Source organism: Carassius gibelio, chromosome B9 (assembly GCF_023724105.1).
Source record: "Carassius gibelio isolate Cgi1373 ecotype wild population from Czech Republic chromosome B9, carGib1.2-hapl.c, whole genome shotgun sequence".
In the NCBI taxonomy this organism is placed as follows: Eukaryota; Metazoa; Chordata; class Actinopteri; order Cypriniformes; family Cyprinidae; genus Carassius; species Carassius gibelio.
In genome coordinates this window covers 30,840,811-30,868,090 of record NC_068404.1, presented here as the reverse complement: position 1 = coordinate 30,868,090, position 27,280 = coordinate 30,840,811, and the positions used below count along the sequence as shown (strand labels likewise).

The 27,280-nt window shown below is 37.5% G+C and overlaps 1 protein-coding gene and 2 long non-coding RNA genes across 3 annotated transcripts in view; 2 read left to right on the top strand and 1 right to left on the bottom strand.

Moving 5' to 3' along the window:
- LOC127964884 (NACHT, LRR and PYD domains-containing protein 12-like) overlaps positions 1-27,280 on the top strand; it is a 1,383,583-nt gene that overhangs the window by 1,166,191 nt on the left and 190,112 nt on the right. The window lies entirely within an intron of this gene.
- LOC127964951 (uncharacterized) overlaps positions 1-27,280 on the bottom strand; it is a 153,693-nt gene that overhangs the window by 12,119 nt on the left and 114,294 nt on the right. The window lies entirely within an intron of this gene.
- On the top strand, positions 199-10,721 carry LOC127964956 (uncharacterized). Its single transcript, XR_008155182.1, has 3 exons — positions 199-808; positions 10,082-10,200; positions 10,335-10,721. It is a non-coding gene; the product is annotated as an uncharacterized LOC127964956 (long non-coding RNA).

The window sequence follows — 27,280 nt, the reverse complement described above, 5'->3', positions numbered from 1 at the left end:
CCACAACACTTGAAGAAAGGAAGGATGTTGAACAATTCATAATTCACATCGTTCAAGAAGAAGTGTTCAGTGACGAGATCAAGCATCTAAGACAAGGCAAGGAAGTTAATTCAAGTCTTTTCAACAAGCTGTACAAGTTAAGTCCGTTTATCGATGACCATGATGTCTTACGAGTGGGAGGACGATTGACACAGACCCACACACAAAACAGTGTTACTACTTGAAGCTGATTAAAAGGGTTAAGTTTGAAAAGTGTTTAACTGTGTATGTTAAACGTGTACAAATACTTATCCACTGAATGTTTATTAGTTCATGTTGAGTTACTGAGTATTTATAAAGTAAATTCTTTTAAGAATCACACATTGCGTGATGGTGGGAGTGTGTTTGCTGTTACAAGCTTTCGTAATCTATAATGTTTATTTCCACTAGATGGCGCTTGTGTACTTCAACACTCATTTATTTCAGTAACTTTTTGATCAGTCTAATCTGTATATTTTTATATTTCGACTATTTTATAATACTTATTGTGATTTATATACTCAACTGTTGTATATTTGAGGAATATTTATTCTTTCTAAGAGTTTTCTTTGGTTATATTTTATTTTGCTCCCATCGTGCCTTTGTATGTCACTTCCTGTTTTGTCACGGAGAACGAGTCAGAACTGCGGTCCGAGTTTCACAGAGCAATTCTGCTGATCATATGGAATGATGTAATCATTGCAAAGTTTAAAGTATTTTTATTTAGAAGTCATCCGATAAAGAAGCTTCAAGATAACCCCCTCTCTTAGCTCATAAGCAGGCAAAAGTGGTATGTGGAAGTATTTTCTGTTTATTTACGAGTTTAAAGTCATTTGTGTTTTACATGTAACTGAATGTATGACATGTTTGTTGTATATTCACCCTTTTTTTACTCAGTTCTACGGTGTTGGTGTTGGAGTCTAAGTCCAGAACACATTAAACATCAGTTAAAGAACCTCAGCCTTCGCGTCATGACTAAGGGCGGGCATACACAGGCTATTTAAGTGTTGGCTATGTATTGGCTATGACTAGATGGCAAATGCTAGCCCTCTCTCTCAGGTGACGTCCCACATGTCTCAGTCAGTGAGTCAGTCAGACATCAAATAAATAAAATATGAGCCTTTATAGACATAGGGTCTCATTCATGAAACATTCGTAAATATATGAGTAAATATGGGAGTGATTTGCGCGTAAAGAGACCTTCCCGAAAACTCTTCTCCTGATTCACAAATACTTCGTAAACGTCAGATGTGATAGTGAAATGTGTGTGTGTGTTAATGAATTCCAATCAGTCGTAAATGGGACGCGCGTGCACGCTCATTCTCAATTACCATAAATCCCGCCCATTAAATCCGACAGACAACTATATATGAGCATCATATTATGACACCAAATGAAGGATTTCAACGTGTCTTCTCAAAAGCGAATGAAAAATAACAATTTCTCAGCTGCAGAAATTGAAGTTTTATTATCAGAAGTTCATTCAAAACGCCACATTTTATTTTCAAGCGTACATAGTGGCGTACTATCAGGTCCTAAAAAAAGGAAGCTAGGCAGCATATTACAGATGCTGTTAATGGAGTTTCTTCTGTTAATCGAACAGTCCCAGAAGTGAAAAGAAAATGGTTCGACATGAAGCTTGACAGCAAAAAAACAAATTAGTTCACTTCGAAAAAATCGTATTCAAACTGGAGGAGGACCACCATCATCATCGAGCATATCTACATACTACTAGGCTACTCTCATAATAAAAGTAAAAAGAAAAACCGTATGTAATTACTTTATATAATATTTTTTTTTTCAAAATGCTGTGTAAATATGTACCCGATTAAGGTGAATTAAAATGCAGCCGTATTAATGAGCAAAATGTTCAGATGTTAAACGCACTAATTACGCGTAGGTGGGAGCAGGTGTAGATTTCTTTCGTACCAACTAACATTTGGAAAATACGAACATTTTAATGAATCCGAAATTTTACGCCAGAACCACTTTACACACGATTTACACAAAAATTCGTTCTGCTCGTGTTTCATGAATGAGACCCATTGTGTTTAGTAGTACTTATTCAAACAACAAGATATTTATTTACCCTTCGCAAAACTTTGTTCAGCTCAGCTGGTGTCTACTGTGCGGCTGCTGTGGAACTTCAGTTGATTCAATGAATATAGAGGGGGCGGAGTTATCAGCTTACTGACAGCTTGAGGATCGAATAAGATTTACACAAGCTCCTTTTAAGAACATTTGGCAAATATTTGTAAAACAGACAGACAGACGTAAAAGGTGACCAATAGCATTGTTTAAAAAAAAAAAAACACCACCAAAAAAAGGGCACTTCGGAGTGTAAGGGCAAAAAGGGCCTGAGACATGTTGAGCCCTACCTTTGCACGTGCCTGGCGGTTTATATTCAAGTTCACAGCATGGCTAGCATGAGCATCATCAAGCTCGAGCAGCAGGCATTCAAAGAAACCAATTAACGTTACTACAGCTAAAAAACTGAATAATTAGAAAGTGAATACTGTATAGTTATCGTGTTAAATTTTAAATAATTTAAAACAGGTAAGGTTATATTAGATTTTAACATTTAACGTTACCCTAGACCACCTCTGAGACTGCTTTTGAGCTAATTAACGAAACAGCATTTATTTATTAAATTGAATGAGAAAACCTACAAAAATACAAAGCACTACTCCTCTTTGATGGCATTTAACGTTATATCAGTTAAAATCTATGAATAAAAGTAGATTTATAGCGCTTACCTTTCCTCCGTGTCCGTCCGCTGGAAGTTGACCGTTACAAAATGACGGGCACGCACACGTCGCGCACTTCATTTAGAAACCCTTACGAAAATTAACCATGGTTTTACTACAAATAAAACCAAAAAACCATGGTTACTGTAGTTAAACCATGGTAACCACAAATTAACCATGGTTTTGCTATATTAACCATAGTTTAATCATGGTATTTGTAGTAAATCTGTGGTTTTACAAATGGCAGTCAATACGCCAAAAAACCATGGGTTACTACAGTTTTACTATAATAAAACCATGGTTATTTTTCGTAAGGGAAGTGACGTGCGCTGCTAGTTTAAGGTTTAAATGTTCATTTGTCCTTTACTCTCTTTCATTAACGAACATTATCACCATTTGCTAAGTAAATTATTTATTTATTTTTGTTCTTAAACTGATGGCATATATATATATATATATATATATATATATATATATATATATATATATATATATATATATATATATATATATATATATATATAATTCATGCCATCTTTTAACATGCTTGATGATTTTTTGTATAACTTATTTCCCCAAAAATAGGCTGTTCAAATGGTATCAATAATAATACATGTATTGCAATAATATTAAAAATTATCTGAAGACCAACTGACCACGTCACTACAACGTCCCCAATGGGACTAACTAGCCACGTCTTTTGAGGACGTGCCCACGACCTTTCTGTGAAGTTAGCCAAGATTCAAAAAAATTGAACTTTACCACGACGTCCTCACAACGTTCTGTGTTTGCTGGGGAGTTCGGAGCGGGATCGCAAATCATTTTAATCAGTTCGGGAGTTCGTAGCGGGTTCGCGAAACATTTGAGTCAGTTCGGGAGTCCTAAGCGGGTTCGCGAATCATTTGACTCAGTTTGGGGATTGCAAATCACTTGAATCAATTCGGGAGTTTGTAGCGGGTTCGCGAATCATTTGAGTGAGTTTGGGTATCGCGAATCATTTGAATCAGTTCGGGAGTTCATAGCGGGTTCGCGAATCATTTGAGTCAGTTCGGGAGTTCAAAGCGGGTTCGTGAATCATTTGAGTCAGTTTGGGGATCGCAAATCATTTGAATCAGTTCGGGAATTCGTAGCGGGATCATGAATCATTTGAGTCAGTTCGGGAGTTCGTAGCGGGTTTGCGAATCATTTGAGTCAGTTTGGGGATCGCGAATCATTTGAATCCGTTCGGGAGTTCGTAGCGGGTTCGCAAATCATTTGAGTCAGTTCGGGAGTTCGGAGCGGGTTCGCGAATCATTTGAGTCATCATAGCTGCCCAGCCAACATTTCCATGTGGGCCCCATGTGGGTTTTGGCTGTCAGTTGGGCCCTGCATGGGCAGTGGCGGCTCCAGACAATTTTGATTGGGGGGCAATGGGGGGTCCTGGTCATATCAAGGGGGGTCTCATGAAAACCAACAAAAAATACAGTGGACACGGCTAATAACTGCATATTACTGCTACTAAACAACAAAAACAACACAGCATATTAACTACTTTGTTTTTAATTAATTAATCAATTACAGTTTGCAAACAATATGCTCAAACTTTAAAGGGTTGGCGCTTTAAATTCGGTTCACCAATACGCATGAATCCACAAATGACTTAAGCGGTTAACTTTTTTAGCGTGGCTGACACTCCCTCTGAACAGGGCCGTGCAGACACCTTTGGAGGGGCAGGTCCTCAAAGTATAAAAGTAGCACATGGAACAAGGCTTTAAATGGCGCTGCTCAAAATGTCAATACAGCAATATATTTTACAAATGCTTTGATGCAGTTTTGAAAAAAAAAAAAAAACAATAGAGAAGACAATTTTAAGTTTAAAATAATAATGGCTCTGGGATTAGAAACTGAAATGTCTTAAATTGTCCCAACCTGATGGCTTTTTCTTCTCTGTTCTACATTATAATTAAGAACAGCGGTTATAGTAAAAACTATAGAAAACACTTGTGCCTCTACATTTTCCTCTTTCTCGCCATTCTCTGTCTCCTGACTTACTGTTCCCTGCTCTCTTTCTGTCACTTGTGCCTCTACATTTCCCTCTTTTTCTTCCTCTATCTCCATCTCCTCATCTGATCTATTACTTTCCACTCTCTGTCCATCTAGGAACAAGGCTCAATTTAATATTTCAGCATTAATCTATTATTTTAACCATCACTACTCTTGCACCTAATCAATAAGTCCACCTTAAATATTGATTCAAAATATAAAAAAAATGATACACTGGAATATAGTGATTCATATTTTTATTACGGTTGTAGTTGCAATGTAAACAAATGACAGGCTACATTTGTTATTCATATCCTTCAAACTGCACTTGGATGTCAAATATATTATGCTTTTTTTTTCTTAAATTGATATTTTTACATTTATTTCCAGAGAGATATAATTGAGTTTACAGGCTAAAGTGGTCTTGCTGTGGTAAACACTGTTGCTATTGTAGAAAAAATATATATTTGCATCACATTTAAAATATAATTATATTTTAATTCATTTCTGAATTGTTTTTATTTTTATAATGATAATTCAGAGAATGAGAAAATCTGAATAAGCCTTACCAGTGTTGTGATAATTATTTTTAAGGCACTCTATGTTTTAAAAAATAAATAAGTACTGTAATATAATAATAGTTTAGTCAAATAACATAAAAAGACCAGACCCTTCGATGCCTGTGAAACTTTTCTCCCTCAAACAGCACGCTAGTGTTACTTCTACACTACAGGCTACACACAGCAATATAAACAACATATCTGCATGTTCTCACATCACATCGTTCTTGTAAAATAATAATAAGTAAATAAACATCAAAATCACTTCGCTGAGAATGAAACACCACTTACCAGCTGCCACAGTGTTGAATATATCCTTTAGCAATTAAAAACTGCACGTGAGGAATCCTCCCGGTCGGATGAGGTCATGAGAACATCATGTTGGTCATTTTTTTAAGGCTAAATTATTATTAATAAATTGTACTAATATTATGATTGGGCGTGGGCATGCATCCACAAAAGGGAATGTTATTACAAATTATTACAATAAGGAAATTTTGCTTTGACAAAAGGGCACTTAAGGGGCAAAGGAGCAGGTGCTCAAGTGAACCGGTTCTTTCGGACAATTCGATCAAATAAAACCAGTTGGAAAAAAAAAAACTGTTCACCGTTTCTTTTGCGCTCGATGCAATGTCATTAGCGCTGACCGCCCTTCATTCAAGCCTTGGTTTACCCGTGCTCATTACACTAGCACAGAATCAGTTCAGAATCAATCATCAAAAGAATCAGTTCGGTTCAGACGAGCTGTGAGTCAGTCTGCTTCACACTGAATCACACATGCGCAGTTATCATCAGCTCCTCTGTTCTCGAATCGGACGCGTCCGACAGAAACGGTTCTCGTTCAGTGTACGAATAAATGTCCAAATAATTATTATATATTATTATTCTGCGTAGTTTGAAGATATTTTTTTTATATTTATCCCGGATATATATATATATATATATATATATATATATATATATATATATATATATATATATATATATATATAAATATATATAATCAGGAAGAGGGTGGGGGGTCAAATGGGGGGTCAAGGCGTTTTTTGGCAGGGTCTTGAGACCCCCCAGGACCCCCACTGGCGCCGCCGGTGTGCATGGGCAACCCAAATGGGACCCGTACATTTTTGTCCATCGGCTCCACTTGGGCCCCGTGTGTGTTAACCCATAGGGGCCCATGATGGTTCCATAGTGGGCTCCAAGTGGGCTCTAATAATTGGGGCCAATGTGGGCCACATACAAAACCCTTATGGGGCCCAGCTGGGTGATTACACTAGTCCCACAAATGGCCCTTATATGGGGTTTTAGTGGGACCACAGTGTGTCAGAACTGGGCCCCATTTATATTTCTTTATTAATTCCTCTGGATAAAGTTAATGTGCTAATATGCAATAAAACTCTAATTTAAAAATATTTACCTAACAAATTGGTGCTTAATACATTTTAAATTACATGTTAAAATATTTCAAATTTGAAGAAAATGACTTCAACTCAGAATCTCTAAATCACATTTTTTATTAGGTAAAACAAAATAAAACAAAACAGGATAAAAACTGGATAAAAATACTGTAACACTTTCTATGAAGCCCATATTTATAATACATTATAAGGGTACTCTTAAGGCATTGTAATGAATGCATAATGCATTATAAAAAAATTTATATGTTATATCAACTCATGAATAATCATAACACTTATAATACATCATAATACAATGCATAATATAATTCATCATGGTCATAAGTTTAAGAGTATGATTATTTATAACACACAATGAACACCATATTAAATCTACTTAATTTACAGTATAATGGACTGTATCATATCTTGACATTGTTCTGCACAGTATCTTATTACAGCTTGTGAGTGGTTAGATGTTGAGTGTTACCTGAGTGTTTCCTTTGAAGCTAATGTTAATTGATGTGAGCTTAATACTCTTAACTGGAAAAAAATTCAATCTTTTATATGGTTACATTTTATTTTGATGGTCCTCTTAAACAATCTATTATAAGCAACTTTGCCACTACATCCCAACTAACTCTCATTAGAGTATCAGTAGCTCAAGAATGGTAGAATCTAGTTTGGTAGAATAAGCTGACGTACTTGCAAAGACACCTACAGTATGTCAGTTATCTGTTGGTTGACCATCAAAATAAATATAAGTGGTCTTTCAACGCTTTAAGTAGCATCAGAAAAATGGCAAGATATGAGACGTATAATACATTATAACTATGAGAAATATAATCCATTGAAGAATTGGATGCAACGTGTTCATTGGGTTATAAATAATCACTCTTAAAAGCTATAACCACAAATAAGTAAATATATTAAACCTATTCTTATGAATATTCATGAGATGATCCAACATTTTCAATTCGCCAAGTTGAATTGAAACAAGTTGTATTATAATGCATTCCTTATAATGCTTTAAGAATACCCTTATAATGTATAATATGGGCTTCATAGAAAGTGTTAATAGAAAATACTTGAACAGAACAGGATGAAATGGTATTATTCCTGGACCTGTGCAGACTTCTCAGCTTCATACCTAAAAAAAAAACAGTAAAAAAAGAAAAACAGAAAAGGCAATTATTTTAAAATACTTCTAAAACATTTACAAAAGCATTAAAAAGCATGCGTGGTTATAATTAAGTTGTGCCAGTACTTCATATTTTTGCCCAAGTTATACTACTAAAGTTAATATGAACAAGTTAAAAGTGACACTATTCAGTTTAGAAATGTAATTTTAAAAGTACTATTATTTTATTATTTAATAACAACTTATTGCTTCACACCAACAGCTTTATTCATGATTCATCTTTTATTTTTCAGAGCTGAACGTTAACAACACAGAATCACCAGAATATTAACCATATTTCATCAATGAACATACATATAGCCTACAAGAGTAAAATCATAGATAACACATTGTGCCAGTGGAAAATAAATGGTGTAAATATAAAAATAACAGTTTGAAGAGTTCATGTACTTAATTAGTAAGACTATACAACAATATTGAGAGAACACATATCATCTCAAAACATATAAAATGGTCTTCTTTATGGTCAGCTGGTCAGTCAGCTCCACTGCGGGAGGGAAATGATAGAAACATTCTAGAGCATTGAAACTTGTTTTAAGCCTCTGCCCAATGAATGTATAAATAAAACATCCTACGTTTGCTAAGTAAACTGACAACAAAAATTTTTTTTATACAACGTTAACGTTAACCCTTCAGCTACGACAGTTCAATCCCGACTGACTGACAAATACTTCCTATTTGTTGTTGGCATCCGTACTGCGTTTGAGCTCCTTCACTATATTCTTTTTATCGACTGTTTTTAACTTAAAAATCAATTTTATACACCATCGTTTCCGTTTATATAACCTGTGAATATATCCAATATTTTATTCTACAAAAAAAACAAACAGAGTGCCTCGCTATCACAAGTTTCATTTTGATCTCCCGGGTCCGCTAATAGCTTATAGCCCATTAGCATCAGTGGCGTGGTTGCTGCTAACTGCGCTTATATTGCTAATAAGGCAAGGCAAGGCTAGTTTATTTATATAGCACATTTCGTACACAATGATAATTCAAAGTGCTTTACATAAAAGAAAGTAAAATAATCATGAAGAAAAATAATAACAAAAATAAAACAAGCAATTTTAAAACTTTTAAAATGATTCAAACATTTAAAAACAGTTAGAAAATGATTTTACATAAAAAAAAAATAAAAAAAATAAAACAGTGAAAATATAGCGCCAACAGTTCGGACATTGCACAGTGCTCATTCAATAAATGCACAGCTAAACAGATGAGTTTTAAGTCTAGATTTAAATGTGACTAGTGTTTTAGCACATCTCTTCTGGAAGCTGATTCCAACTGCAGGCAGCATAGTAACTAAAGGAGGACTCCCCTTGTTTTCTGTGAACCCTTGGTATTTCTAACTGACTTGATCCTAATGATCTGAGTGCTCTGTTAGGTTTATATTCAGTGAACATATCTGCAATATATTTCGGTCCTAGGTCATTTAGTGACTTATATACGAGTAAAAGTACTTTAAAATCAATCCTAAATGTAACTGGAAGCCAGTGTAAGGACCTGAGGACTGGTGTGATATGCTCAGATTTTCTGGTTCTAGTCAGAATCCTGGCAGCAGTGTTCTGGATGAGCTGCAGCTGTCTAATGGTCTTTTTGGGAAGGCCGGTGTGGAGCCCATTACAATAGTCCACCCTGCTGGTGATAAAGGCATGAACAAGTTTCTCCAAGTCTTGGCTGGAAACAAAACATCTAAACCTTGCAATGTTTTTAAATGATAGTATGCTGACTTAGTTACTGCTTTGACATGACTACTGAAACTAAGGTCTCTCTCCAGAATCACACCAAGATTCCTGACTTGATTTTTAGTTGTTTGACCCCTAGAGTCAAGGCATGCATTCACCTTGAACACTTCATCTTTGTTTCCAAATGCAATGACTTCAGTTTTTTCCTTATTTAACTGAAGATAGTTCTGGCACATCCAACTATTCATTTCATCAATGCATTGGCAGAGGGAGTCAATGGGGCTGTAGTCATTTGGAGATAAGGCTAGGTAAATCTGGGTATCATCAGCATAGCTGTGGTAGGCAATTTGGTTCTTTCTCATTATTTGACTAATACTCTATTCACACACATTACCACTGCTGTACTCACTGTTACTTGCTTTAATGGCGGATGAATGTCTACCTCTGATTGCAGGCAAGGACACGTTCGAGGCCGTGGGGAAGCAGATTCGCGACCTGGAAGAGAGGCAGGTCCAGCTGAGAGAGAGGAGAGCCGCGCTGGAATCATCCCGGGCTGACGCTCACAAGTCCGGGGTAAGTATACAGCGTGCTGTTAACAGTCCCACCATGTCTACTCCATCGTCTGACACGTAAGTGCTACGTTAGCCGAAGGTAAAGTGCACACTCATTGTTTGCCTGGTGCTCGTGTTCTCGATGTTTCTGCGCAGATACCCGCGATCCTGAAGGACGACGAGAGCCCCAGAGCGGTCGTGCTTCACGCCGGGGTTAACGACACCACGCTGCGGCAGACGGAGACGCTGAAGAGGGACTTCAGGAGCCTGATCGAGACGGTTCGCAGCACGACGCCCGCAGCGACGATCGTCGTGTCAGGACCACTGCCCACATATCGACGAGGACACGAAAGGTTCAGTAGACTTTTTGCTTTAAATGAATGGTTGTTGTCATGGTGTAAAGAACAGAAACTGCTATTTGTTAATAACTGGAATCTTTTCTGGGAGCGTCCTAGACTGTTTCGCGCTGATGGATTACACCCCAGCAGAATCGGAGCGGAGCTTCTCTCTGACAACATCTCCAGGACACTTCGCTCAATGTGACTAGTAAGACAATTCTCAATAACCATTATGATGAGTTTTGTTCCACCCGCTTAAATGATAAAAGTACTTGCACTGTAAAAACTATTAAGACTGTTCCCCGAATAGTGAGGTCAAAATATAAATATAATGTAGGATCTAAAAAAAAATCTTATCGTAATTTAACCAGAAAAATGTAAAGTAAATGAACAAAAACAATTTTTAAAGTTTGGGCTCATAAATATTAGATCACTCACACCAAAAGCAGTTATTGTAAATGAAATGATCACAGATAATAGTTTTGATGTACTCTGCTTGACTGAAACCTGGCTAAAACCAAATGATTATTTTGGTCTAAATGAGTCTACTCCACCAAACTACTGCTATAAGCATGAGCCCCGTCAGACTGGTCAACAATATATAGTGATATTCTCAGTGTTACCCAGAAAACAGGATACAGGTTTAACTCATTCGAAATACTTCTGCTAAATGTTACACTGTCAGACATGCAAAAGAAATCTAATGTATCTCTTGCTCTGGCTACTGTGTATAGACCACCAGGGCCGTATACAGAATTCCTAAAAGAATTTGCAGATTTCCTCTCAGACCTTCTAGTTACAGTTGATAAGACGCTAATCATGGGAGATTTTAATATTCACGTTGATAATACAAAGGATACATTAGGACTTGCGTTTACTGACCTAATAAACTCTATTGGAGTCAAGCAAAATGTCACCTGGGCCCACTCATCGTTTTAATCATACACTAGATTTAATTATATCTCATGGAATCGATCTTACTGCTATAGATATTGTACGTCAAAGTGATGATATTACAGACCATTTCTTTGTATCGTGCATGCTGCGTATAACTGATATTAACTATATGTCGCAGCGATACCGTCTGGGCAGAACTATTGTTCCAGTCACCAAAGAAAGATTCGCAAATAACCTGCCTGATCTATCTCAACTGCTATTTGTACCCAAAAATACACATGAATTAGACGAAATTACTGACAACATGGGCACTATTCTCTCTAATACATTAGAAGCCGTTGACCCCATCAAATTGAAAAAGGTTAGAGAAAACTGTGCCATGGTATAACAGTAATACTCACTCTCTCAAGAAAGAAACTCGTAGTCTTGAACGCAAATGGAGAAAAACTTGGAACTTGGAAGTTTTTTGTCCAGCTACAGACAGGCTCTAAAAACTGCTAGGGCAGAGCATATACACAAACTCATTGAAAATAACCAAAACAATCCAAGGTTTTTATTTAGCACAGTGGCTAAATTAACAAATTACCAGACGCCACCTGATTCAAATATTCCACCAACGTTAAATAGTAATGACTTTATGAATTTCTTCACTGATAAAATAGATAACATTAGAAATACAATAGTGAATGTAGATTCTACAGCGCCTAACACTTCAGTTTCATTCATCGCACCCAAAGATAAACTGCAGTGCTTTACAACCATAGGACAGGAAGAGCTAAATAAACTTATCACTGTATCTAAACCAACAACATGTTTATTAGATCCTGTACCCACTAAATTACTGAAAGAGTTGTTACCTGTAGCCGAAGAACCGCTTCTCAATATCATTAACTCGTCGTTATCTTTAGGTCACGTCCCAAAACCATTCAAGCCGGCGGCTATCAAGCCTCTTATTAAGAAACCAAAACTAGATCCTAGTGTACTGGCAAATTATAGGCCTATTTCAAATCTTCCATTTATGTCTAAAATTTTAGAAAAAGTTGTGTCTGCTCAATTGAGCATCTTCCTGCACAAAAATGTTCTGTATGAAGAATTACAAATGACCTGCTTCTTGCGTCAGATCAAGGCTGCATCTCATTTCTAGTCTTACTTGATCTTAGTGCTGCATTCGACACCATAGATCATGACATACTCATAGATCGATTACAAAACTATACAGGTATTCAAGGGCAGGCTTTAAGATGGTTTAGATCCTACCTGTCCGATTGCTACCATTTTGTTTATTTAAATGGGGTGTCATCTCATTTATCATCAGTAAAATATGGAGTGCCACAAGGATCCGTCCTAGGTCCCCTTCTATTTTCAATATACATGTTGCCCCTTGGTAATATTATTAGAAAATATGGAATTAGCTTCCACTGTTATGCTGATGATACTCAGCTATATATCTCAACGAGGCCAGATGAAACTTCTCCATTATCTAAGCTAACAGAGTGTGTTAAAAATGTAAAAGATTGGATGACATATGCTTTTCTCCAATTAAATTCGGATTAGACAGAGATATTAATTATTGGACCAAAAAACACTACACAGTGACTCTGCCATTTCTGTATTTTCAAATATTTTTTTAAAATATGTACATCCAATTATATAACAGCAGCAGTAATTCAGCTAATATAAAGTTAAATATAATTATCTTACCTTGATAGTTTAGAGAGTTTGTCCATTGACACGCAGACGCTGACCGTGTTGAAGTGGAGAGTAGCAACCGTTTTGTTTTTGTTTTTTTTGAATGAGAAGGGGCGGGAAGACACAGACGCCAATCATCGCATGACTCAATGACCGCATAACACAAGTGCTTTTAAATTATAAGAAAAACCCTTTGAGATACTTATAAATAAAATAAAAAACGATTATTCATAAAATAAATAATCTTTATTGTTACATTATGATATAACCCTAAATGATATAAAACATGAAAAACATACAATTAAATCAATTTAATTGTAAGGATTATGTAGCTACCCATAACTGCATAAAAATAAATAATCTGCAAAAAAAAAAAAAAAAAAAAAATTATAGAACTATAAATATATCCTAATATAGCCCAAATGGGGCCCATCTGGGACCCACAAATAAACAATACACTGTAAAAAATTGTTCTGTGAAATAACAGTAATTTACTGGCAGCAGGGGTGCCAGTAAAGTACTGTTAATTTACAACTTTTTCGACGTCAAACGAAACAGTAAAACATCATCATCTGAATCTCTGTAATTCTCAATAAGATCTTTTGATCTCTGGTCTCTGTCAGTCTGGTTAGTTATGAGTGACGTTGGTAAAGCTGTTTGTTGATTGTTAAAATCTTCCGTTGATTTCATCTAAAGCTGTGGCTGAAGTCAGTTGTAGTTCCTGTGTTTGTCTTGTTTCTTTTTTTTTTCAGTGATTCTGCTCGTTAACAGCAGCTGTTCATCACTGTCTGAATTTACTCATTAGTTTTCATTCTCTCTGTCAGGTGGACTATATCAGTAAACTCATGTAGGGAATAGCGAATGAGGGTGTAGGGTGTGATTTGAAACAAAGCCGCTGAGTGTCGACTTTGAACGTTGTTAATTAACGATATATAACAGCAGGCTACGTTCTCAAAAATTATGAATATTACCCAGAATGCACTGTTTTAATGAAAAACAGTATGTTACTGTTGAAATTTGGCCGGTTTTTTTTACAGCGATTTCTAACAGTGTGGGCAGCCTAACTGGGGCCAATAACTGTATCCAAGCCCACATTCAGCCCATCAAAGTCAGGGCCGTATTAAGACAGTGTGGTGGGCACTATACCTCAAAAGAGAAGCATAGAGCGCCCTCTCGCGGCTTCAATGGTAAACAGGGAGTGCAGTCAATCGCTTCAGTGTCATTGTCGTAGGGCTGTACTCGAGTCCGGTCTTGGACTCGAGTCCGGACTCGAGACATTTTTCTGTCGTCTCGGACTTGTCTCGGACTCGTTGAATTTGCACTCGGACTTGTCTCGGACTTGGCCATTGGACTCGCCAAGTCTTCTAGTTGGTCTCGACCGAGTCCAGCAAAAAAAATAAAATAAAAAATGTCTCCTTCAAAACAAAACCACATTTGCATGATGTCGCGACTGAAACTGTGTGGAAAACGCTAGGCGCGCCGCTCTCCTTATTTCCGAAGCACTCTGTAGCCTGCGCTTGTGCTCCAGTGGCGTCTGCTGTTGCTGGGCAACCATGACCCGCTCTCCATGATGACGCAGAAGTTTCAGCAAAGAATAAATGGAATTCCAGCACTTAAAATCACTTTCAGTAGCTCTGCTAATAGATTCATTTAAAAAATGGCTATCCTTGTACAACTATGATCATCTGTTTCTCCATCTTGCCTTAGCTTTCAGTATTGTTCCGGGAAAGGATGTGCATGACCAGTGGTGCACTTACTGCGACCTGAAAAGTTTAGATGTTTCTAATTTAATTTTCTACCTGTTAGATTGTGTTTTATTTACGTCTACACCTAGATAGCCTTTTTTTATGCAACAATTACATATGTAAATTTTAAAAACTTTATATATGACATTACATATTTACATTTTCATGTAACAGCCAGTATTTGTATCTGTAACAATCACAAAATTTTTCCTATCTGCATTCGGATACAACATCGTACAATTACTTGATAAGACTGTTATGACTTTTTATATATTTTTTCGTAGTTATCACTGAACAAGTATGTCGTGTTAAACTGAATTAATTATTAATTTCTAAAATAATATTTATCATGCAAGCAGAGAGATGTCATGACAAACGTGTCATAGTGATCATTTGAACACGACTGAATCCATTTAATGCACACATTTTCATTACGCAGAACACTTTGAGCGAGTCTATAATGTATTGTCGACTTCACTAAACAGATGTGTGTGTGCCGCGCAAACCAGCAAAACATAAAGATGCAAACATGTAGGACAAGTAGACAATGTATCCATATCTATGTTGATTATTAGCCTACTTTTGAGAGAGAATTGATTTGGTTTTTGAGAGACTGAGACGCGCAGCGCGGCTGTTTGATTGGTGAGCGCGCTGTGCTTATTCCATTCATTCGTATCATGGTAGCCTAAGCTTTCAATATTTGCCTTTTAAATATATACAAATAATATAACGTGTAGCTATGATGTATTATTATAGGTAAAATTACTCTTGCAACGCTCTGATTTCTGAGAGATGCACAGAGAGGCGACAACAATGCGGTGTTTGATTTGCGCGCTTTTCACTCATAAAGTTTACATTCATTCACTTCTGGAGCTGATCCCCTGGCTCACCTGTTATCTAGCAAACACCAGACTGTGTCAGCTTCAGCCGAGTATTCAGGCAGAATTATTCCTTGTCCATTATTCGTTTTTAAGCCATCCTTGCCATTCCGAATAAGGTATTCGGCTTCAGGCACAACCCTAATTATTACATTACATAGGCCTATTTTATTTTTACATGCAACATAGATAAGGTCATATAGTAACAGCTCCACGCAATATTGTAATTCTAAAATTCACGTCGTACTTGCAAACACTTTGTATGCATTATGGTTAATACATGCTGGAGTAGTCGATTGTGACAGTGCTCGACTAGTCTATGCAAACACTAGCACAGTATGACAAAAATTGCTGTATTTATATGCCCAGTAGAGCCAAACGTATCCATTCTAGCCTTGCTGCGTGCATTTGTCATATCCCGAACTTTGCGTGTGTCTGTGCACTGTGCCAATTAGGCATAGTCATATACATTTTTGACCACAGATATAATGTCAACAAAAAATAAAGTACATAAAAATTATTTGACCTTACAGTTCCAAACTTTGTTTGTTTATCCAAGTTTAGCTCCCAGTACTCATTAGCAAGGCCCCAAAGGAAGAGAGGGCCCTTGAAAAGTATGAATCTGAAATATATTTTATTTTACCTGGATATTTTCATGGGTGGGGGGCATGGGGGCCCATCAGGACTGCCTAAGCATAGGGCCCAGGATCTTGTTTAACGCCCCTGTTAGCTTTAACCCTAATTATACACACTTGAACCTAATCAAGCTCTTACTAGACACACTAATCTTCCAGGTGTTTTAAGGCGAGTTGGAGCTAAACTTTTCAGGACATTGGCCATCCAGGATGTAATTTGGAGACCCCTGTCCTACAGAGTTGTTACTTTGCACATGCTTTTTGATCATTACAAATAATAATGTAAAATGATTTTCTTAGAATAGGAGATATGCTTTCTCTCGCATCACAAACATTATCAGTAGTTAAGTATGTGGTCTTGAATAGGACCCTTTTTTCACTCATTTGGACTCGGTCTTGGACTTGGACTCGAAACTTTTGGACTTGGACTTGACTTGGACTCAAACCTCTTTGGACTCGGTCTTGACTCGGTCTCGACTAGTCCTGGACTTGGACTTGACTTGGACTCGACAAAGCCGGACTTGACTACAGCTCTACATTGTCGTCCTGAGCTCATTCTTCACTCGTTTAAAAAAAAGAACTTTCGATCCCTGGAACATTTTGAATTGTAGCTAAACGTCTAGCGTCCTTGTCTTTCTTTAACTTTCTTTTTGCAAAACCTCTCAAATGACGTCTGTCCATTATGATTCATTTTCTGTAGACGTTAAAAAAATTACACATGTGCACATACTTGTTGTGTACCAACTCAACTCTGACAGATTGGGGACGGAAGGGGGGGCGGGGACTGACAGTGGTCATGTAATCTTTATTTATTTATCATTTATTATTATTGTTGTTAAGTTAGTGTTCATAAATGACTTATGCATGGTATTTCAAGAATTTCAAGTTAATAATAAAACAATTTACGAAAGTTATTTTTAAAGCTTGTGTCATGTGGTGCCCCCCTAGTTGTTGTGAATGGTTGGTGCCCCTGGACACTGGCCCAAGTGCCCTTATGGATAATCCGGCTCTGATCAAAGTGCCCACTCTGAGCCCATGCCCAGTTGACACCCACATAGATAAATCTAGAGCTGTAGTCAAGTCAAGCTTTGTCGAGTCCAAGTCAAGTCCAAGTCCAGGACTAGTCGAGACCGAGTCAAGACCGAGTCCAAATGAGAGAAAAAAGGGTCCTCTTCAAGACCACATACTTAACTACTGATAATGTATGTGATGCGAGAGACCGCATATCTCCTATTCTAAGAAAATCATTTTACATTATTATTTGTAATGATCAAAAAGCATGTGCAAAAGTATCAACTCTGTAGGACAGGGGTCTCCAAACTAGATCCTGGATGGCCAGTGTCCTGAAAAGTTTAGCTCCAACTGGCCTTAACACACCTATCTGGAATATTCTAGTGTGTCTAGTAAGAGCTTGATTAGCTGGTTCAAGTGTGTATAATTAGGGTTAAAGCTCCCGGGCCCTATGCATAGACAGTCCTGATGGGCCCCCATGCCTCCCACCCATGAAAATATCCAGGTAAAATAAAATATATTTCAGATTCATACTTTTCAAGGGCCCTTTCTTCCATTGGTGCCCTGGTAATGAGTACTGGCTTTACCCCGAGTCTGACCCTGGGAGCTAAACTATAAAGGACACTGGCCCTCTAGAACAGAGTTTGAAGCTGTAAGGTCAAATAATTTTTATGTACTTTATTTTCATTTTATTTACTTAATAATGCTGCTTTTGCTGACATTATGTCCGTGGTCAAAAATGTATATGACTGATGCCTTGGCACAGGGCACAGACACACGCAATGCTCATGATATGACAAATGCGCGCAGCAAGGCTAGAAGGGATACGTTTGGCTCTTCTGGGCATGCGAACATAAATACAGCGAAATTTTTGTCATACTGTACTAGTGCTTGCATAGACTCGGCGCTGTCGGAAACAATCAACTACTCCAGCATGCATTAACCATAAAGGGGCGGTCACACTGCACTTTTCGTTTCCATTGACTTCCATTCATACGCATGCGAATGCGTCAGACCGGAAACGCAGGCTAATGCGCATTTCGCTGCGTTCGGAAGTTCAAGTTTGGTGAACTCTGACCTGCGAATTCGCATCACGTGAAGTCGTGTGACCAGTAGAAGATCGATACGTCACTGCGTGACCTCTCTGTACAGAAATTTAAAAAATGAAGGAAGTGGTAATTTTAGCCGTAGCGCAGCATCCTATTTTATATAATACATATTTAAAAGATAATAAAAAAAGAAGCTGCATGGTTCGCAGTGTCAATGGAAACAGGAACAGACACGTTCTATTATTTTTTTTTTTTTTATTGTTTAGTGTGTATATATTTATAGAGAGAGAGATAAAGAGAGTGGAATATAATAAGACGCTTTCGACGCCGTCGCAAAAGACACAGTACAAGCACAGATTAATCCATGTTGCGATAATTGAGGGGAAACCGTTATATCTTGCTCTTGCCCATATTCACAGCAGCATCAGTAATAATTTCGAACGTATAATGTGACCGCCCCTTAATGCATACAAAGTGTTTGCCACTACGACGTGAATTTTAGAATTACAATATTGCGTGGAGCTGTTACTATATGACCTTATCTATGTTGCATGTAAAAATAAAATATGTAATGTAATAATTAGGGTTGTGCCTGAAGCCGAATACCTTATTCGGAATGGCAAGGATGGCTTAAAAACGAATAATGGACAAGGAATAATTCTGCCTGAATACTCGGCTGAAACTGACACAGTCTGGTGTTTGCTAGATAACAGGTGAGCCAGGGCATCAGCGCCAGAAGTGAATGAATGTAAACTTTATGAGTGAAAAGAGCGCAAATCAAACACCGCATTGTTGTCGCCTCTCTGTGCATCTCTCAGAAATCAGATCGTTGCAAGAGTAATTTTACCTATAATAATACATCATGCACGTTATAGTATTTGTATATATTTAAAAGGCAATGATTCAATGGAATAAGCACAGCGCGCTCACCAATCAAACCGCAGCGTTGAGCATCTCAGTCTAAAAAACCAAATCAGTTCTCTCTCAAGAGCAGGCTAATAATCAGCTTCGATACGGATACATTGTCTACTTGTCCTACATGTTTGCATCTCTACCTTTTGCTGGTTTGCGCGGCACACACACATCTGTTTAGTGAAGTTCATTAACATTAAGACTCGCATAAAGTGTTCTGCGTAATGAGAATGTGTGCATTGAATGGATTCAGTCGTGTTCAAATGATCACTAAACGTTTGTCATGACATCTCTCTGCTTGCATGATAAATATTATTTTTGAAATTAATAATTATTTTAGTTTAACACGACATACTTGTTCACGAAAAAATATATAAAAAGTCATAACGGTCTTATCAAGTAACTCAAGCAATTTTTTTATAAAATAAATCGACTAGTAGAAATCAGTAGTCTTGCAACCCCTATACTGTACAACAATAATTAGTATTTCATTATTGTAAAGGGTACGTTTAAGGCTATCTAGGTGTAGACGTAAATAAAACACAATCTAACAGGTAACGTTAGAAAATTAAATTAGAAACATCTAAACTTTTCAGGTCGCAGCAAGTGCACCGCTGGTCATGCACATCCTTTTGTTGATACACCAAAGATGATCTGCAAGACTGATAAAGAAAGATAAATTAACTTAGGTTCATGCACGCACATATACAACTCTACGTCACGCGCACATTGACAAGACTGCCCTTACAAACAAAGAAGGAATTTATTAGTTAATGTGAGTGGGAACCATTAATTATGTGTTTGTTCGAATTGGACGCTTATCTGTGTTGTGTGCTGTGTTTTTGGGGAGTGCGTGAGTGTCCCTGTCCCAAATGAACACTTCATGTGTCCTCGCGCTCTTACGGACTTACAATAGTCGCCGCGTGCGCGTGTCCGTTAAGTCCACAAGACCGTGCGTAAAGTGTCCCGTTTGTCATTTTAGCGTTCAGAAGGTGCTCGCGAGCGTCCCCTAGCGGCAGTTATGCGCCTCGATCCGCACTTCTGACCCGCACCGGCGCGAGCTCCAGCACACTTTACCCGACAGTCAAAGATAAACGTTATTAACGTGGCTATAAATCTGGATGCTCGAACATGTTGAAATTGCAGCTTTACTTCTCGTGTATCGTTGTGTATCATTACTACTGTCTGAGAACACAAGCGAGCTGTTCAGTTATAAAGGTTTTACTGACACCTATAACGATTTTATGACAACTGATCTTTTGTCTAAATGACAATCTTTGTGGATGTGGTTGTAGTTATTATCTGGCTAATAACAAGAAGCTCTGAGTGAGATCTAGTAGTTACAGTTTAGCTGCTACACAGCAATATCACATCAGTGTTAGAGACAGAACTGCTCTTTCTTTTCAATAGAACTGAAGTTACACATGATTTCCAATCGGTTTGGTTTGTTAAAATCATCTTACATTATGATACAGGACATTGCTGGCTTTATATGAGAAGATGTCAGACTTTTGTGCAGTCTACAGATTCTCCAATCGCTGTCGTCTCAAAACGAGAGCCCGTGGATCACCTTTCACCTGTAAGATATGACAATATTAGGATTATATTTGGGATAATGGTTAGTTACTCAGTGGATGTGTGTACAATACAGGTCCTGTTACCCAGGAACAGCGAGGCTATGACATAATAGTATTACAAGATTGTGGTTGACCCAAAGCTTTTTACAAGTTTGTTTCCACAATCACAGAATGTTTCTTTTCTTCAGGAGCGAGGACTTTGACAGAACGGGGCACAATGTCCAGATTAAAGATGCTGTTGTGCCAAACATTTTTAACTTTCCAGCTCATCTTCAAAGGGTCTGTGTATCACTGACCAACAATAATTCAAGCTGTATAAGATTGATATATCAATATGTGATTAAATGTCACTTTAGTGTTTGTTTCTGCACCACATCGCTAAAATGACTAACATTACCTTCCAGAGCAACAACATGTGACAGAAGCTCAATAAAACCATCCTTTTCAAAGAGCATTAGCCATTTTTATCTCTGTCCTTCACAGTAGTGTAGTTCTCTCTACAGGGAGGGATGTCAACATGCAGCATTTCTTTATGTATATTTGTAAAGGGGAATCTTGTACCTGTTTTTATTTGCAAATAAATATAACTTTTATCATAGTTTATAAATATAATTTTGTGTAATTCTTCCATATTTTGTGTATTCATTCTATATCAGAAACTCCTGAAATATAATCCTAATAGTCTACAAGAAACTCCAGAGTGTTTTCTTTCATTGGAGACCAGGATTCTTCTTCTACACCAAGAGTTTGCCACACACTAAGTCTTTTATTGTCACTATGCATTTTGGGTAACCAAAAGTCCTATGGGGAGTTTCAGCAGGGCATTTTACAAAACACATGAGCATATCTTGGCAAATAAATGTTCTAAAGCACTTCTATTTCATTCTACATTGATCTTCTTTTGCTCACAGCTTCACACGAGCTGGTGCTTGGGCTCAGTTGTGTTTCTAAAGTCATATCAAGAGACCTAGAGGCTGAAATGTGTTCAGTTGAGATGCTTGTTATCCGGCAGAAAGAAAAAACAATATTCTAGCCTCTATAACTCTGTGCCAGTACTTCACACAATTATTCTCATTCTTTCATAAGAAACTACAGGGTCTAGGCTTTCTAAAGAAATCAGGCATTTGATGAGAGGCAAAAATATCTGGGAACAGTGATCTCTGAAGTAGAAACAGTGCAAAGTAATAAAATAAAAGTGTATATATATCTCATGTTGCTATTCTGTACACTGAGTTTTAGTAGCCTATATATTGATTTAACATTAATACCTTGTGTGTGTGTATATTAATTGCACATATTTGTTCTGTTCAATGTTATTTTCATATGGAAGTCAAGTCTGCTTTATTGTCAATTCTTCCACATGTACAGTACATACATACAGAGAATCGAAACTGTGTTACTCTCAGACCATCGGTGCATACAGATAACATTAACAGTAGAGCCTAAACATCTAGATCAAATATAAAATATGAGATACAGCTATACAACAAGTTCTGGAGTGAGTTCAGCTTCCTGACAGCCTGATGGATGAAGCTGTCCTTCAGTCTGCTGCTCCTGGCCTGGAGACTCTACAGTGTCCTCCCTGATGGCAGCAGACTGAAGAAGCTGTGTGACGGATGTGTGAGATCACCTGCAATGCATTAGTCAAGTAATTTACTCTATTTACTGTCATGAAGAAACCACAGGAAACAAATGGATAAAGACTGAGAGTCAGTGTTCAATATTCAGAAATGTCTCCTCTGTTTCTATAAAAAGTTATTAATGTTATTACAAAATATTACGCTTGTATGTTTTTTCCCCTCATTAGATCAGATCATTTAAGCTGTCATATGTTATTTTGTGTCCCGCAGATGTTACAGTGTGTCACACCTATGGGGCATGTTGTCACATTTCACTTCCATTATTTAGGGTAAATGAAAGAGTATACACTGTAATTCTGAATCAAAACCACGTGTTTGATGTGTGAAAGTTCTGAAATAGATAAAATGACACTCTGAACCCCATGTGGATTTACACAAACTGAGGAAGTCCAAAAGTGTTAGTTTGGTGTTGTGTTAATGTTATTATTAATGTTATAATACCTTTTGACGGGGAAGTAGTGGTCTAGTGGTAAGAGAGTTTGACTCCTAACCCTAGGGTTGTGGGTTCAAGTCTCGGGCCGGCAATACCACGACTTACAGTAGGTACTCTTGAGCAAGGCACTGAACCCCAAACTGCTTCCCGGGTGCCGCAGCATAAATGATACCCACTGCTCGTTGTGTGTGTGTGTGTGTGTGTGTGCGAGCGCGCGTGCACACACTTTGGATGGGTTAAAGACCATATACAATGACAGTGACTGAAGTGTATCTTTTTAAGACCAAATACAAGGAATGAAAACACCTTGGAAAAAGATAAAGCAAAATGTCAATTAAAATGCAATAGTAGCAGAAGAGAGATGATGAGATACAGACAAACAGAGTAGAAAATATTACAATATTCAAATCCATCAAAAAGTTTATTTACTAGACTGGGATAAGGACATATGTATACATAATTAAAGACACACATTTTTATGAATAAAATAAACACAGATACATTTGAGATATGTAGTTGAAATGTATATTAAATGTAAAAAGCTTTAATTTAGAAAGAATTGTATTGAAAGAAATCATAACTAACATTTGAAGGAGGTGTGTATTTCTTCATGAGACTCGATCAGTAGAATGTAATCGAGGACGCGTTATGTCACGCACTCCAGTGCAGCAGGTGGCGCTAAACACATTTAACGATAGACTGACAGCAGACAAATGAAAGCAGATGAATGAATGGGCGGGGTTTGTATGTTGTTGACACCTGAGGTCTCTTGCGCATGCGCGGTCTGCATCACGAGGATACGCCTTTATGTTGAAATCGAAAGTAAACTCTCGATACTTACCGAATGTAACTTCACATTTCGAAGACTTAAAAACTGGCATAAAAATCTCATTACGGTAAGTTCAGTTATAAGCTTTTGATTTCATGTCATATTATTGTACAATGTTTCCGTTTCAACGTTGTTTTCATCCTAAACTCCACCGTTGTAGTGAGTTGTGACGCACGTAAAATCAGATGATCGGAAGTTCATCTTCAGGATTATAATAATATCAAGCACCAGGGATTCTTTACAAATATAGCTGTGTTCACCCAGCAAAAGCTGTGTTGAAGGATTGTTGGGAACATCAGAAGTCTAACTACTATAGCTTTGGGTGGATTGTAGATATTAAAGCCCAGAATGTAGGCCTGACGCAATTTAAGTTCAGTTCGACTGTACCATTTTCATCTATACCTCCATGGCTGTTTGTTATGCCAGTAAAGGACTTGCAGCTACAACTGGCATTGAAAAAGGAAAGTAGCGGTACCCCAGAATGGCTTGTTGTTCAAAATTATTTTGAGCAGTTTAAAGAACACCCTGTACTGTGTACTGATGGGTCTAAAGATCCCAACAATGGCAGATCAGGAGCGACAGTGAGTATTACACAATATAACATCAAAATTAAAAGAAGAACTTCTGATTATCTTGCAGTGTATACTGTTGAACTCACTGCCATTGCTTTAGCTCTTAATTGGTTGTTTATGAATTATATTAGGGGCATAAACAGAGCTGTAGTTGCCTCAGAAAGTCTAGCTGCATTATTGAGCATAAAAACAGGAAAGTCATGCAAGATCTATTATACAAAATTTACCATATATTGTTTCAGCTGAATAGTAAAGGTGTTTGTGTTCAGTTTGTTTGGGTCCCTGCCCCTGTAGGTATTGATGGAAATGAAGAGGTGGATATTCTAGCTAAACAGGCCTTGAAATTGGATGAGGTTAACATCAATGTCCCTCTATGCAAAGCTGAAGGGAAATCTATTATTCAGGAAAAAGTGATTGGGATGTGGCAAGAGCAGTGGGATTTATATGGAAGAGCGTAGTTGGTTAACATCAGTCCTGTATAAAGAAGGGAAAGCGCTTACTTTAGTTAATCTATTAGGAGATGTATCTCAAAGTGTTAAAATCAAGTTATGAGGTTTCTCAAAAATACGGGGTTGTTCTACCATATTTAATATGTACATATTTATATCATAAGTATGCGCATAGGTGAATAATTCCCTCTGACTATTCTCGACGACCACACTCCTGTCTGGTAGATGGCGGTAAATGCACCTTACGTTGGTCTGCCAACCGCCAGTTAAACTCTAAAAGAAGAAGAAGAAGAAGAAGATTCTGTACAAATTAATATGCAAAGGTGAGTGTTCAAGTTGAATGATAAGCAGGATTTTATTTTTGACAGGTGTTACAGTTTAACTGGTGTCCGTGTTAAGTTGTGACTTCTTCTTTGTCGTCTATAAAAGATCGTTTTTATATCGTTTTTTTTTTTTTTTTTTTTAATATCGAGATTATAGAACGAACAAGTTTTAAAAGGAAAGAAAGGTGAAATATGAGGCCTGTTTGAGTGACAGGTGGAATATATTTTATATTTCTGATATCTACAGATTATTGTTTTTGATTATTCTAAATTGTAACCAAACTATGTTACAGACTTTTCACTAAGAGCCTAAAGAATCGTATAAACTTGTGTGAAATGGGCATCTGATGACCTCTTTAATCTTTCTCCTTTCTCTGGAAGGAACAGACGCATGTTTGCTGACACATGATCACACACTGATCTCCTGAAATATTCAGACTGTGACTGAAGTGTAGAGCTGAGGATTTCATCATCTTCTTCATCACAATTCTCTGAATTATTTAAAGTGTAATGGATATTCTGTTATATAATAATAATTGAGGAATTAATGGATATATTGTCATGTATGATTAGTGAAGTGTTTGATATACAGGCCTCGTTTCAGTCTGTCATTATGGAGATCAGCGAGAGATCTTCATCTCCAGATCACACCAGAGAGTCTCTGAGGAGCCACAGATCCATGAATCCTCCTGAATCCAGTGATGATCCAGTGACCTCTGACCTCAGGTGAGATATGATCCAGTGACCCCTGACCTCAGGTGAGATATGATCCAGTGACCTCTGACCTCAGGTGAGATATAATACAGTGACCTCTGACCTCAGGTGAGATATGATCCAGTGACCTCTGACCTCAGGTGAGAGATGATCCAGTATTAGAGTACAAAAGATGTTATGTTTATGGCACTGCAGCGCATTATTGAGAACAAATTATTATTTAAACAAATAGAGGAAAAAAGCCACAAATAATGAACAGATGTTTTTTGCCTTTGTACGTCAGAATCATGTCAAAACATGATTTTTATTTTTTTTACAGAATACCGTCATCGAAGACACACTTTAAAGCGAAACAGTCGTTTATGATTTCAAGCATTAAAGAGACAGACTGCACTGATTAATAAACATGAATTTGATGTAAACAATAGATCTACGTAATATTAAAATATGAAGTTCATTGAGGAAATAGTGTATTAGTCCTACAGTTATGGCATACAGTGATATTTAAAGCTGAAACATGTTCATAGACTAGACCGTAGTAGCAGTAGTTCTAGTGTTTTATCATGAAGAACAGTTAATAACACACTTACCCAGAAGTGCAGCTCAGAATCAGTTTATAGTTGTTTGGCTGCTTTATAATAGTCTTGTAGAGCTTTTCTTTCATATAGGCACTGGGTTTTTCCTCAAGATAAATGTAGTTTGAACTATTTGTTTGGATGCTTGACCCCTGTATGACTGAGAGTGTGGGTCAGAAAACCTCACAGCATTGCTAAGAGTTTGTTTATTAGTGGAAGACAAACTGTCTTCTGCTGGAAACCATTCACACATGTGGAGAAGGCGTCCGGATCAGATGATCATGATGTAAATGTGTTTTGGCGTCACATCTGACTGATGCTGCAGATTCTCACTTTCTGTCATCATCACTGTTTACAGCAAAAGAGTGTGATATTTCTGTGTGTTTTCTCAGGATCTGCAGTCAGAGATCTTCATCTCCTGATCACAGCTGTGTGTCTCTGAAGAGTGACGGATCCATGGGTAATCCTCCTGGCCTCAGTGATGAAGCAGTGACCTCTGACCCCAGGTGAGGATAATCGTGTGGTGGTGATTGAACTGCTTTATGGGAGTCAGAAACACACACTCCTCATTGGTTTGCCAGCTGACGCGTTGCCATGTACCAGCCATTAAATGTGTGGGACACCAACTCCTCGTTTTCTGTCTCTTTCATTTCATGGATTTGACGAGTTATCTGAGTCAAAGCGTTACAACTTTTTCACCGACTGCAGGCTCTAATCCTCTTTTGTGCGCACGTGTGTGTGTGTGTGTGTATGTGTGTGTGTGTGAAATGCGGTGCTGAAGTGAAACAACTGGGCAGTTTGATAGCCAAATTATAATAGGCCGCCTAATAAAAATA